Raw genomic sequence first — 14,090 nt, 5'->3', positions numbered from 1 at the left:
TTCACAAGTAGTAGAAGCCATAGCACGATATTCGACCTCCGTTGACGATCGAAATGACGTCCGCTTCTTACTTTTCCAAGAGATAAGGAATCACCTAAAAAGATATAAAATCCGGTAGTTGATTTGCGGTCGTTGGGATCACCGACCAATCGGCATCGGAGTAAGCACATAACTCTAAAGATGAAGCGGATGAAAATAGAAGAGTCGGCCGAGTCCGTGAGGTATCTCAAATCTAAGAAACAGCACCCAATGAATGAGCTGTAGTAGAGAAGTAACAAACCGTGACTATATGAGCAGATATGCAATATCAGGCGAGTGATAGTAAGATAAACCAAACTTCCAACAACGGTCAGAGTATAGACTCGGATCCGTGATAGAGAACCATCGGAAGCGAGAATAGCAGCGTTGAGCTCAATTGGAGTAGCAACAGTCTTATTGTCGGGAAAGGCGAGCACGCTCGAAAATATCGAAATGTACTTAGATTGAGAAAGAAGATACCCTTTTGGAGAAGAAGCAACTTGATACCCAGTATGAAGGGAACACAAGTCCTTTATAGCAAAACAACGAGTCGATTCGGACTTTAACGGACTAATCCCGACAACATCATCACTGTAATAATCATATCATCAACATATAGAGAGAGCAAAATTCGACCGGTAAGTATATTTGATAAATAGTGTGATCATGGTGGGCTAGGATGAAAACCAAGTGAAGTAATTCAGTGAGAGAACTTCTCAAACCAAGCGCGAGGAGCTGTTTGAGACCATAAAACCTTCCTAAGTCCTGCGGACTTCACCGGGATGATGATCAAGAGCGGAGGAGGGACCATATAAACTTCTTCATGAAGATCGCCATTCAAAAGGCATTTTGACATCCATTTGAGTTATATCCCAAGCAGGCAGGCAATGATAAGAGTTCGAGCTGTAGTCATTTTAGCAATGGGAGAAAAAGTCTCTTCATAATCCATACCATATTATTAAGAATAACCTTTAGCCACTAAACGAGCTTTATACCTTTCAATATAACCATCAGACTTAGTTTCAATCTTGTAGACCCAACGAGAACCAATAGCACGTTTACCCTGCGAAGGAAAACTAAATCCCAAGTATGGGTTTGGTGAAGAGCGGTTAACTCCTCGGCCATGTACGGCACGCCAAAGAGGATCAAGAATGGCTTCTTTGAAAGATGAAGGTTCAGAAAGACGATGAATAGAAGCGAGAAAGGAAACAAATGAACTCGAATAACAAGAATAATCAAAATCGGGTTGTTTAGTGGACTTACGATTGCGTCTGGGGATAGCGAGAATACGATAGTATCCATGATCTCGAGAAGATGATTGGGCGGAGTGTGTAGTAGAGGAGCCAATAGAGGTGTCGGGAATGTCAGTGAGAGGATAGCTCATCAACATCGGTAGCAAAAGGGTCAATATGGATAAGATCGGACATAGATATATGGTGAGGACGGTCGGGAATTGTAAAATAAGGAATATGTTCAAGAAAAATAACATGACGAGAAACATATAATTTATGTTGTTGGATCAAAACAACGATACCCTTTTGACTGCACCATAACCAAGAAAGACACATATAGTAGATCGAGATGATAGCTTACTGCGTTCAACATGAGGAAGAAGAACAAAATATGTAGAACCAAAAATCACGAGAAGTATAATCTGGCGGACGACCATACAATCTTTCATAGGGAGACAAGCTAGAATTATAAGAAATAGGAATTCTGTTAATTAAATGAACAGAAGTAAGAACTCCTTCCTCCCAAAATTCACTAGAAACACTAGCGGACAACAAGAGTGATCGTGCAGTCTCTAGAATGTGCCTATGTTTTCTCTGACTCCATTTTGTTCGGGGAGTATCGGTCGCGAAGTTTGGTAAATTGTACCATCTAAAGTAAGTAGATCTTTAAAAGCATAAGAAGTATACTCTCCCCCCAAATCACATCTAAAACATTTGATAACAGCTGAATGTTGGGTTTTTACAAGAGATCGGAACTCATTATAAATGCCAAAAAAGTCTGAACGACGTTTCATAAGATAAACCCAACAATAACGAGTGCAATCATCAATAAAAGATACATAATAGCGAGAACCCCTTTTGTAGAAACAGGAGAGGGTCCCCGTACATCGAATGAATAAGATCAAAAGGAGAGCGATATAGTAGTGCTTTTAGAAAAAGGCAATGCATTAAACTTGGCTAGTTTACAACCACTACAATCAGAAATATCATGAGTTTTCAAATTTCCTAAAGCTCATGTAGAAACTAAAAATTTTAAACGAGACACAGAGACATGACCAAGGTGAGAGTGCCACAAATAAAACACAGATGAAGAGGGATTCAAACGAAAGGATGACAAATTCACACCAGGAACAACAGCCGCAGTGTGAGGGGTTTTGAGTTGATCCAATACATAAAGTCCTCCTTCTTTATGACCGATCCCAATCACTTTCTGAGACTGTGGATCCTGAACAAAACAAGCAGAAGAAGAAAATGAGACTGAGCATCCAGTATCTCACAAATCTGACCAACAGAAGCAAGATTCAAAGCAAAACTAGGAATGTGATAGACATTAGATAAAGATAGAAAAGGCGTAATAACCGAACCAACACCTTGCAATGGCATAGGTGTACCACTAGCACTCATAACAGGAACTGAAACTTCAGGGGTTAGAGAAGTAAATGATGATAAATTAGGTGACATATGGTTTGAAGCACCAGAATCTAAAATCCATGAGGAAGAGAATATACCTGAAGGACTTAGATGACAGACCTACTTGAGAGGAAGCAGACATGGCATGAGGTACGAGAAGCAAGGCTAAACTGAACCCCTTCAATCGGTGATGGGTCTAAGGAGGAGGTTGACAAGGCATTGTGAGGACAAGGTAAAAGAGGAGGTCCATTGTGGAGGCGGTGATCGTCGACCACGATGGGCTATTGCTTGCTTTTCCTCGCAATTTCGGACTTCGAGATTTCCAATGACCTTTTGCTTGCAAAACCCGCATTCATCACGAGCAGCGGATCCATATGGCTGAGCTGAGATTTAGAGTTTGATCGAGGAGGCATGGCAAAACAGGATGGAGTAGAAGGCCGGAGAAACCTCTTTTACAACCGAGGACTTGAGCGAATTTCTTGACCAAAGTTCACTAACAACATAATCAATGAAGGCGTTGGATGACGATGTAGAATAGACCACGAAGTCCCTCGAACTCATCACGAAGGGCCATTAAAAACTGTACCAATCTCTTCTCCTATCTTCGTACAATATAAGGCCCAAAGGCTCGTAATTCGTGAGTTCTGTGAGGCCAAGCGATCCCACAAATCATAGCATCGTAGAATTCCTGAATACTCATACTTTTACCGCTAAAGAGCACGAATGTCGGACTCCATTGGTATTGCTTTGCAAAATTAGGTATGTATGATCTAGCTAGGTGATCCCAAACCTCCTTAGCCGTCTCATATTTTGCTAATTGGATGCCTATCGAATGCTTAACAGAATTATTGATCCAAGTAATAATTTTTGAATTATCAACTTTCCATTTATCCAATAATGCCACATCATCTTGAGGCTTAATATAAGCACCTGAAATATATCCCCACTTTTGTTTCCCTTTCAAGAAATTTTTCATCATGTAGCTCCAATATGCATAATTCTTACCACCCAACTGAACACTAACTGCTTGAAGCGAATCATCTCTAGCTTCAGCCATACGGAACAGACAAAAGAAAGGAAACTTCAACAGAAATCAACAACAATCAATTACTCCAAAGAAGTGGCAACAAATCTACTTTCACATATTGCTTATGTGCCACAACCATTTATCAATATGAAACCACAATGCATAATTTTCCACCAAGCAAATAAATTTAAGCCACAGCCCCTATCAACAAATCCAATCTTAAAGAATTTTGTCGAGCAGGTGACATGCCAACATCATTGTTTGCTGCAACTATCTTTAACAATATTCTCGTCTTTACAAGAATTTCGTTCGAAACCAATACGCCACGAACAACAGCAGTCTGCACAACAGATTGAACAGGGGAGTTTTGTCGAGCAGGTGGTGTGCAAAGTGGAAATGCCACGACACGCAGCCGAAGTAGAAGCACGCGAAAGAAGAGGAAGAAACGGCGGGGCGTCGAGGATGGAAAACAAGAATAGCAATGAGCGGCGCTGCAAACACGGCAACGCACCAAAGAAAGAAGAGGAAGAACGGGGCGTCGAGGTACATTTCGATTGCAAAACAATTAAGCTCTGATACCATGAAAAGATTGAGAGAAAATCATAATGTACATCATCAAAAGAAGCTTAACCTAAAAATAAAGGAAAGATGACTATTTATACTCTAATCATGGAAAAGACTATACTACCCTTACAATAAACCTTTAATTACAGTGTTTAACTAGACATGTGCCACTAGAAAAAGAAAGATGTGTCGTGAAATTATTTAAGATTATGATTTGTTATCCATGAAGATTATGTATTTAGCTTCTATATTCTATAATAACTTTCCTTTTATATAGTAATTTATTTATCTTAAATTTATATATATATAGTTTTCTTTCTTTATGAATTTAAAAAATTAATACTTCCAGTATTTTATAATTTTTAACCTATTAAATATATTAATTATAAAAAATAAATTATACATATTAAGCAAAATAAAATCTAGTAAATTTATTAATGTTTGAAATTCTCTATAATGATATATTCCTTCGGTTCTTCAAAGTCAAAATATCTGACTTTGAAACCTGTAACTAAACTAAATTAGGAATAAAAATATCGATGAACACATAGCTTGTAAATTTAATGTTCTAAGAAAAACAAGGTTTTGTTTGGAGCTAGTTTGAGGAGGAAAAGAATAAGGAAATTAAAATTGTAAAATTAATATTAGTCTAATTGTAAAATACGATATAAATTATATCTACATTTTATTAAAATATTAAATCCTTTCACACTTTCACTCTCAAACAAACATAGCTTAAGACAAAAAAAAAAAAAAAAAGGAAAAAACAATCTATAGATGCATATGATACACAATACACGTGGTACCTTATTGTAATAATTAAATGTAGTATTTGAAAAGAATAATCGTAATAAAAGGACTTTATATTAATATTTCTATTTATTATTCATTCTTTGAAATAAACTAAAATTTAAAACCCTATTTTACTCTTAATCTCTCTTCTTCATATATTAATTTTAAAATCAAATAAAATTAGAAAACTTAATTTCTAAAATCTTATTCCATTTAGATTATAAACCAAATAGAGTTACATTATCAATATGGTAAGCCAACATCCTGCATCAGTACATCTACAAGCCACAGATTTGTTTGGAAAGACAGAAATAATCTTTTTCTTGTTTGGAGAGAAAATATAAATTCTATTTTTCAACTTATATTTTCTTCCTATTTTTCACCTGTCGTGCAAAAACAGAGGGTGCAATTGCAAGTTTGTTGCTCTCCCTATGCAAGTTTCCAAACAGGGAGGATAAGTGTCAAATGAATTGTCATGCAAAGAAAGTTAACCGTGGAAGCTGAAATCTGAATAAGCTTTTTGACCCTTTTCTGTCATGAGTCATGACCTACGAGTCACGAGCTTCCTTTCCTACGCTCCTCCCCCTCATAAAAGAGGATCGTGGCTACTATCACAGCTACAAGATCTTCGGTACTCACACAAATCTGCTTCAGATTGACTTCATCACTTCTGTACTTCTTTTTTTCATTTTTTTTGTTTATGCGTTTTCAAATTATTATTCTAGTTTGCCTGTGGGTTTTCCTTCGTCTAAAGAAAGAACACAGGCAGAACCTGTGTTATGTGTATATATAATTATATACCAGTGACCACTGTTTTATACACAAAGGATAAAGGAAGAAAGAGAGTGAGAGAGAGAGGTGGCCAGTTTTGGTTGTAGCCTGTGTTTCGATGGAAGAGAAGTGGCACCAGAAATCAATCACCTCCAATGCAGCTGTTCAAGAAAACAAAACAAAATAAAAACGAATTCGCCTACAACTTGAAATTGACAACTGAATAATTTGAATAAAGCTAACTAGATATAAATAGTGTCACAAATGAGCTAGTTAGGTTACAATTAAAAAAATTTATATTTCAGAGTAAATCCAAAACCATGCATTGAAATTATAACCAAAAAACAAAACCATGCATTGAAATTCTAAACCAAAATATTGTGTTGAAGCCAATAATAACAGAGGGCTCATCAGAGCAGTGACTTTCCTGCTTCTGTGTGTGTGGAGAAGGAAGGAAGGAACAGTCAAATTTTTGCAAGCTGTGGTACGACTCCCGTGGGCAACCTTTTTACTGTATAGTAAACACAAACTACAATGGGGTGGGCACCCCTTCAAAATCAGTTGAGCTCCCCGACCCTGCAAAGCCGCCCTATATTTCTTCCACCTGTGACCCTAAGACCCTCCTTATTATGATACATCTATGTCTATAGCCCTATCTATCTACCTATACTCAACCCTTCTCTCTCTTAGCTGTCTAACATGATGATCCTTCTTTTAATTTACTGTTCTGTGAGGTGGGTTTTTGTCTTTATAATATGATATCCTTCATCTAACTGCTTTCCTACATTTGTCCACATATCCCCTCTGTAGATTTACACAATCCCCTGGTTTGCTCAGTCTCTAGGTTTCTTTCTTTTCTCTGTATTTTCTTCTTCTTCATCCGCGTTTCCTTTTACCTGGTGGTTTTTTTGTTTCATTGTCTTATTTTATCTTCTCATCTCTCTAAACTCAAGAAGAGGCATCCTTGTCGTTATCGTTCGGGTCTCTAGGGTTTCACTAGAAATCTGCTTATTCTTTCTTTCTTTCTTTTTTCGTTTTATATATTTTCCATTTTCTTGATCCCAATCATTTTCACCATCTTTGTTTTTCTCTTATCTCTCATTTCCTCTTATTCCGTGCAGTCATCAAATCTTTCACTCACACCTTCTTGTAGACATACTACCCTCTAACAAGAAGCAGTCTTGAATCCTTATTTTCGATGGGTGCTCGCCCATTCTCTTTGTATGGTCACGCTAGTTCACAAGGGAAAAGGTGAAGCTGCCAGCATGATCTAGCTTTGGTTAGTGAGACAGCTGAAAGAAAGATACAGATAACACATGGTATCTAAGCAATAGTGCTAACCCTAGCTAGGTCATGCTCTGACAGCCTCACTCCTTCCTATTTGGGGACCCAGTTTAATAGAGATTCTGAAACATCCTTGTTTAACAGAAAGGCCAATTAATAAGAAGAGAAAAGTTATAACCAATCACTGTAAGTATATTCCTTTCCCTTCTCTTTAGTTTATTGGGTTGTCCGCCATGCGCTTACCAACTTTTCTTTTTTAAGCATTTCCTATTGTTTTTTAGCCGTTGTATTATTTCTCACCCAACTTTATTGACGAAAGGGACTGTGAAGTCAAATCTCATTTCTTCATGTATGCTTTCTTTTTTCTTTTCCTTTTGTGATTATTACCATTGTTTGCCAAAAAAAAATCTTCTAGTGCACTGAAACCCTATATAGGCTCGTCAGATTTCCAGCTTCATTCAGGTTGTATTTGTTACTTTGTGCTCATGTTTTTTAATGGAAAGAAAGAGGTTCAAAGACGTGCACATGGGAATATACTTAACCACAGCAAACTTTTATGGTCTAGGACTCTTTTGTTTGTTTCTTGTACCTAGTTTAGGTGCAGTGCACATTCAGACCACCTACGTGTAAGAATATCAACCAGGATTATTTGTTTTTTGAAATATTAGTTGTTTTTAGGACATTACTTTTGTAATCATTCACTATTGATCTAGTCACCATTTTTATAGTTAACAGTTTGGCTACATGATCATATTAGTAATATTATGCAGGATAAAGAGAATCATACTTTGAACTTTTGAGAAGTGATGTTCATATTCTTCAAGACCCTCCAAGGCCATAATGAACTAGGAAATAGATTACATTTGTATGTTATCTAATAAAGGAAATTCTTAATTTTGTTTCGTACAAGTATACTCGGCTTCATTAATAAATACAATCAGATGATGAAATAAATGGGATTTCATTGCGTGCTGATAGAAAATAAACTACGAAAAAACAAAGTAACAATGGCAAGGCAGACACTGTCTATTTTATGATTAACTTGTACGGAATAAAATTGACGACAGAATTAGTAACTACAAAATCACTCGAGGCCTCGTTTGGAATGAGGTGTTCAAAATTTATGGGTTTGTCAAAAATAATGGATTCTAAGAGCGTTCCCAACTTTATGGCCTTTAGGCGAGAAGAAGTTGTTACATGGTCCCACTTCTCGTCATAATTATAAAAAAAGAGTGGTTTTAGTAAAATACTTTCTTTATATTCTCTCTTACGAGAAAAGAGTATATATTTTATTATCTAAAAATTAATAAATATGAATTAATTATTTTTTTATGAGAATATATAAAAATCTAAACAAGAATTTATTTATGTAATATATTTTAAACTCATTTGTCAAACTGTTCTTGGATGTATCTAATATTTTTTATTTCATACTAATTATTATTTATGTATAATATTTTAAAAATTTACTTAAATTAAGAAAATATTATTTTATTATAAAGAAATTTATTAGTCAAATTAGATCAGATTATTTGTTAATGGATATTTTAGAATTTATTGCATCTATTTTAATATAAAAAAGTTAGCGGGATGTAGAGAATATTAAACATATAAAATTTAGGGCATTGTTAAAATAGAAGTTGTAAGCACAATTTCTCATTTGATCTTTAAGTTTTATAGAATCACTTGAAAGGAACAATGGATAGCTGAAACATGATTTTAATAGTTTTTAAGGGTTTTGGTTTGCGCAGATTTCTTTTTCTTGAAAGATTTAATTTAATAATGTGTTGCAACCCAAAAGTGGTCTGTTTTGAGAATGATACGTGTTGATAATCGACAAAAAGAAAATTGCTAAACTAAATGGATATAAGAAAATAAGAAAGAACTAATGGAGCCCGAGAATATGAAAAAAAACCTTAATCGATGGAATCCAATAATTTTAGGATTCCACATCAACCTAACTCATATGTGGAACATGATTGGAAGGTACAAAAGAAGAAAAGTGATCTGTTTGGAATCAATTATAGAATTTGTAGTTGGGGTTGGAAAGTTAATCATGATTAACGAAAAGTTTTAAACAGGAAACTCAGTAATTGAAGCCAAATATTCTGGAACTTTACATGTTTATATATAAATATATATATATATATATATATATATTAAGTGAGAATATTATGTTTTGGACGTTCACCAGAACTTTGGATATGGTGATGACTCTGCATGCATCCATTGGTTCATCTATCCAACACAAACCTCTATAATAGATCAAAATAAGTTAGACAGAGTATATATATTTAACTGACTTTATCAGAATTCGTCTCATTTTCTTAACCCACTTTATTGTCTGATTGTCGCAATTTACTCATTAAGAAATGTAAGATTTTACATTTATGAGAAACGTCACAAACCCATTTACAGTTTTTCTACTTTTATTATGAGACTAGGCTCCTGACAAATGGCTAACCACTTTATTTATGCTATTGTACTTTTTTTTTTTTTTTCTGGAAATGATACTTGTATCATTAAGGTTAAAGAGGAGAATTTATACCGTATAGTTAGTTATAAAGAAAGGAATGGCATGTTACATAAAATAAAGGACCGCCAGCTAGCTCAGTTCGAATTAAGAAATTCTTTTAGAAGGTAAATAACCTTCATATGAGTTTTTCCTATCAGAAGTTAACAAAATAATGATCTCCAATAACCACTTTTTTTAGAAAAAAACAGCAAACATCCTGCAAATCGGTTCCAAAAGATAGGGGAGTCAATCTGCTTGTGTTGTGCCATCATTTTACCATGAGCTATATCCATAATGGGTGGCACCATCTATGCTTCCCATAGTGGGCAGATAGAAGTAATTCAGTATAGCAGTCAGAATTACCATATGAATATTACTTGATTTATCGCCATGGAAGGAAAAATGGAAAAGGTCCAGAATTGAGTAACCAATTAGGTGATTGAGAGGGAAAAGAGAGTTGGTCGTCACATGATGTTGTTACGTGATGAGATCATTTTTATTGAATTCTTTTCCTTCTTGTATGTCATTTTTATTGAACATGATGTCTAAAGAAGAAAGCCATGGGAAAAAGGGCAAGGGCCCCTCATAAATTGGTTATGGTTAGCACTCTTTTTTAGGTTCATTAAGGTAAAGTGGGTAAAGGGGTGAGATATAGAAGAACTCGCCACCTTGTCTGCATGGTGGTGGCGTGGGCATGATAATATTCATTTTGTCTTGCTTTGGACCACTGCCATCTGTTGTTGTTTATTGCAATCTTTTTTCTTTCTTCTTATAATATGCAAGAATAACCATCAGCTCACTATAGAAGCGACGAGATAAATATATGCTTGGCTGCTCTATATATTTACACACTCCTCTTTCTCTTCTCCAAGATCCTAAAGAAAGAAAATCCGTTTTTCCCTCTGATTTTCTCTCTATCCCCCATATTAACATAAAAGAAGCTGAATATTGTGAATCTGTATATATATATATATGTTCATCGTGCACCACTAGCAGTTAAAGCTGCCAGCATGATCTAAATTCTCTTTCTCCATCAAAATAGAAGGATAGATTAGATCATGTGGTAGCTTCACCTGTTGATGGCACCACGACCAATACCTTATTTTTAGTGTTTAACTCTAAATTACTCTTCTGCAGCTTCCCGATTCTTTCTTGTTATGCAGTATATCTGCTCAACTGGGTTTGCCCATCTCTACAAGGTATTTTGAATTTTATTCTTGTTTCTCCCCGTAATTTTGCTCCACTATTTTTTCTTTTTTTTCCTTCTCTATTGGCTTACACAGCAGAGAGCCAACTTGAATCTTTTTTGATATGTCAAAAGAAACAACTAGAACCTGTTTATTCGTATTGAAAGACACGTCAATATAAGATGCAGTATATGTATGGTAGCTTTACTTTTCTTATTGTATGTGGAGATTTTTAATTTCCTTTATCATCAATTTCTGGGTTATTTCTCGTCTCAATTCTTATATTTCTTAGCTTGATTATAATCTCAACCCATCTGCGCAATTTCAGCATAACGATGTTCTGGCCTGAGTCTCATATTTCATTGGTAAAACTTCTTATTCCATGAGGCAAACCAAAAATAAACAAATGAATAGTTAGTTTCGTAGTAATTATAAGAATATGTTGGGACAATCTTATCAGCAAGAAGATGTCACTGCTAGGGTTTTGAGAGGCAGAATTTCCCACATCATAGCCTGGTTGCTGCTTTTGAGAAATCCAAAATCTTATCCTTCATGCATAGAGCCTCTCCATTCTAGGAATTGATCCTTTTCTTCTTTAAGTTTATAACGGTTTTTATATGGTTTTGGACCATAGTTTTATTTAATAGAGCTCTATTTTAAAGAGTGTATTATGTATATTGTTGTTTAGTGTTTGATGTGATGATATAGAAGTAGCAAAAAGTGAAAAAGGAAAAGATGGGAATAAAAAAGCACTTGAATCTTTTTGGCAGAGAGTATTTTGGTTTTAATTTCAAGAAGATATTTTTGTTTATTCATAGGAAACCTGAATGAAAGTGCTAATGGACATGTACGTATCTCAGCAGATTACCTGTTTTGAGTGCGTTGTTCTTTTTACGGTGAGTATGTTATGAAGGATTAAAAAATAAATAAAAAAGATTATCTGTTTCGAAACTATCAAATATTAAGCTGTTCTTTTTATCATAGGTAAAAAATGACACTAATATTCTTAATAACTTCTTAAATAACAATTATAATCTCTTTTCCTATTATGGTTTATGTTTCTATTTTAAAATATTTCTTTCTCTTTGCAATTAAATTCTCTAATATTTCTTTTTGTACTTTTGATCTTGACAACTTGTCAATCTTGTTTGTACTGTGAGATGAGAATTAATGATGAATAAATTAAGAAGTAATTTAAAGAGAAAATATATAGAAATCATTAGATTGAGTATTAATATAAAAGAAAAAAAAAATAAAGCTCATGGAATGAATTGAGTGATATATTTAAAGCTTTAGAACAAAAAAGAAGAGATAAAAACGTTAACCAAGTGACAAAAGGAAAGCTTTTTAAGATGAAATGCTGTTAAATATAAAATCAAGTCTATTAATTATTTGAGCTTTTTAACATCCACCATTAAAGTAAACCTAATATTTATTTTAATCCTTGTTTGAAGAAATTTTAATAATTAATATTAGCAAACCGATGGTGACACAGAATTTTCCTTTTGACCGGAGTTGCTGCTGTTTCTTTTTCTGTCTTTTCTTATTTATAAAATTGTTTTCCTTCCAATGAAAACATGACGAATTTTGATGATGTTTTCCAACAAATCTCACGTGCGGCCACATGAGCCTGCTTAGATATTTTTGAATAAGTTGCTTTTGGAGGAATGTAATTTTCCAAACTCGGCTCTTCTTTTGGACACAATTGAATATTATGGTAGTTAAGGAAATAGGTGAAGTGGGGACTCTGTTAATGCAACTAAAATTCAGTTTAATTAGTATTAAGATTGGTTGGTTGCATTGTAGATCTGTTTTTATCATCATATAGAAAAGGAAATTACTTTTAACTAAACGACGAGAAAAGAGGAAAAGAAAAAGGAGATTCAAATTGAACTGAGCAATTAGTAAAGACAAAAATAAATAAATATTTAGATTGAAAAAGGAATATGTGATAAAATTTTATTTGTAAATTTAATATATTGAATTTATTTATAAATTTAGAATTTATGCTATATATTTGAATTTATGTAAAAAAAATTTAATGAATTTTTATATATATTCTTTCAAGTAAAATAAATTTTTAATAAATTTCAATTAATAATAGCATAAAAAATAGGTGGGAAGAAAGATTCGATAAAAGAATAAAAAATAAAATTCCTAAAACATTCAAAGTTCAAACGCCTTTTTAGATGTGCCGTTATATAAGTGGTGCATTTATTCCACAAAAATGAAAATTCTAGGTTACTTGTGCAAATGGTTAAAAATTAATTTAATTAACCCCTGGATATAACTTTAATAGAAGACCATTGTCCGAATTCGTATAGTATGAACTTTGGACCTACGTGGTCCAGTTTACAGACACACGGTGCTGATGTATTTTTTTAAATAATTTATATTAAATATATAATGAAGGTTGGTTGTTTAAATATTAAATATTTATTTTATTAAAAATAGTGTACAATATAAATTTTTATAGTACTAACTGTAAGGACAATTTATATTATATATTATATATTTATATATATATCAATTTAAATGAATTATTGAATATGATTTTTAATATTGACAGGATATCAATTAACAAATAATGAATATATTTATGTAATATTTTAATATATATTATAAAAATAATAAATTTTTTTATAAAAATTAATATTTTATTTAAAAATATCAGTGAACATTATATATACAAGTAATAATATTACAGTATTAGATAACAAATATTAAATTTATAGTTAATGAATATTTAAATATAAAAAATAATTATTATAAGATATTATGTCTAAATAATATTATACATATAGAAAATAGACATTTTAGTACATATAAATAAATAAAAATATTTTGACATGTATTACTATATTTTCATACATAAGATTTATTTTGACACATAAAATTTAAGTTTAGGTATATTTTTTAGTCTTTTTATTAATTTATTAGTAATTTCTATATTATTTTTTAAGTAAAATCTTAAGAATAAAAAATTAAGAATGACTTTAAAAATATTTAATTTATTATTATTTTAAGAATATTTTATAAAATATTAAAATTTTGATTTAATTTATATTATTATTTATAATTATAATAACTATGATGGTTTAATAGGCGAATAAATAATTAATATTTATAAATATATAAAAATTTATTTAATATGTAATTTTTAGTAATAATATTAATTTTTTAATTTATTTTATTATAAATTTAAAAATGAAAAATAACAAAAGAAATTTATGTTAAAATAAATATACATATTAAAATAAAAAAATTTAAAATAGTAATATACCAAAAGA

The 14,090-nt window shown here is 32.6% G+C and overlaps 1 long non-coding RNA gene across 1 annotated transcript; it reads left to right on the top strand.

Moving 5' to 3' along the window:
• Positions 1-9,782: 9,782 nt before the first annotated feature.
• LOC125371092 lies at positions 9,783-11,569 on the top strand. Its single transcript, XR_007217312.1, has 2 exons — positions 9,783-10,812; positions 11,129-11,569. It is a non-coding gene; the product is annotated as an uncharacterized LOC125371092 (long non-coding RNA).
• The last annotated feature ends 2,521 nt before the right edge of the window (positions 11,570-14,090 follow it).

The sequence above is a fragment of the Ricinus communis genome, chromosome 1 (genome assembly GCF_019578655.1).
Source record: "Ricinus communis isolate WT05 ecotype wild-type chromosome 1, ASM1957865v1, whole genome shotgun sequence".
NCBI classification, from domain to species: domain Eukaryota; kingdom Viridiplantae; phylum Streptophyta; class Magnoliopsida; order Malpighiales; family Euphorbiaceae; genus Ricinus; species Ricinus communis.
Note: the sequence above shows the minus strand (reverse complement) of the source record. Positions and strands in the feature narration are given on the sequence as shown.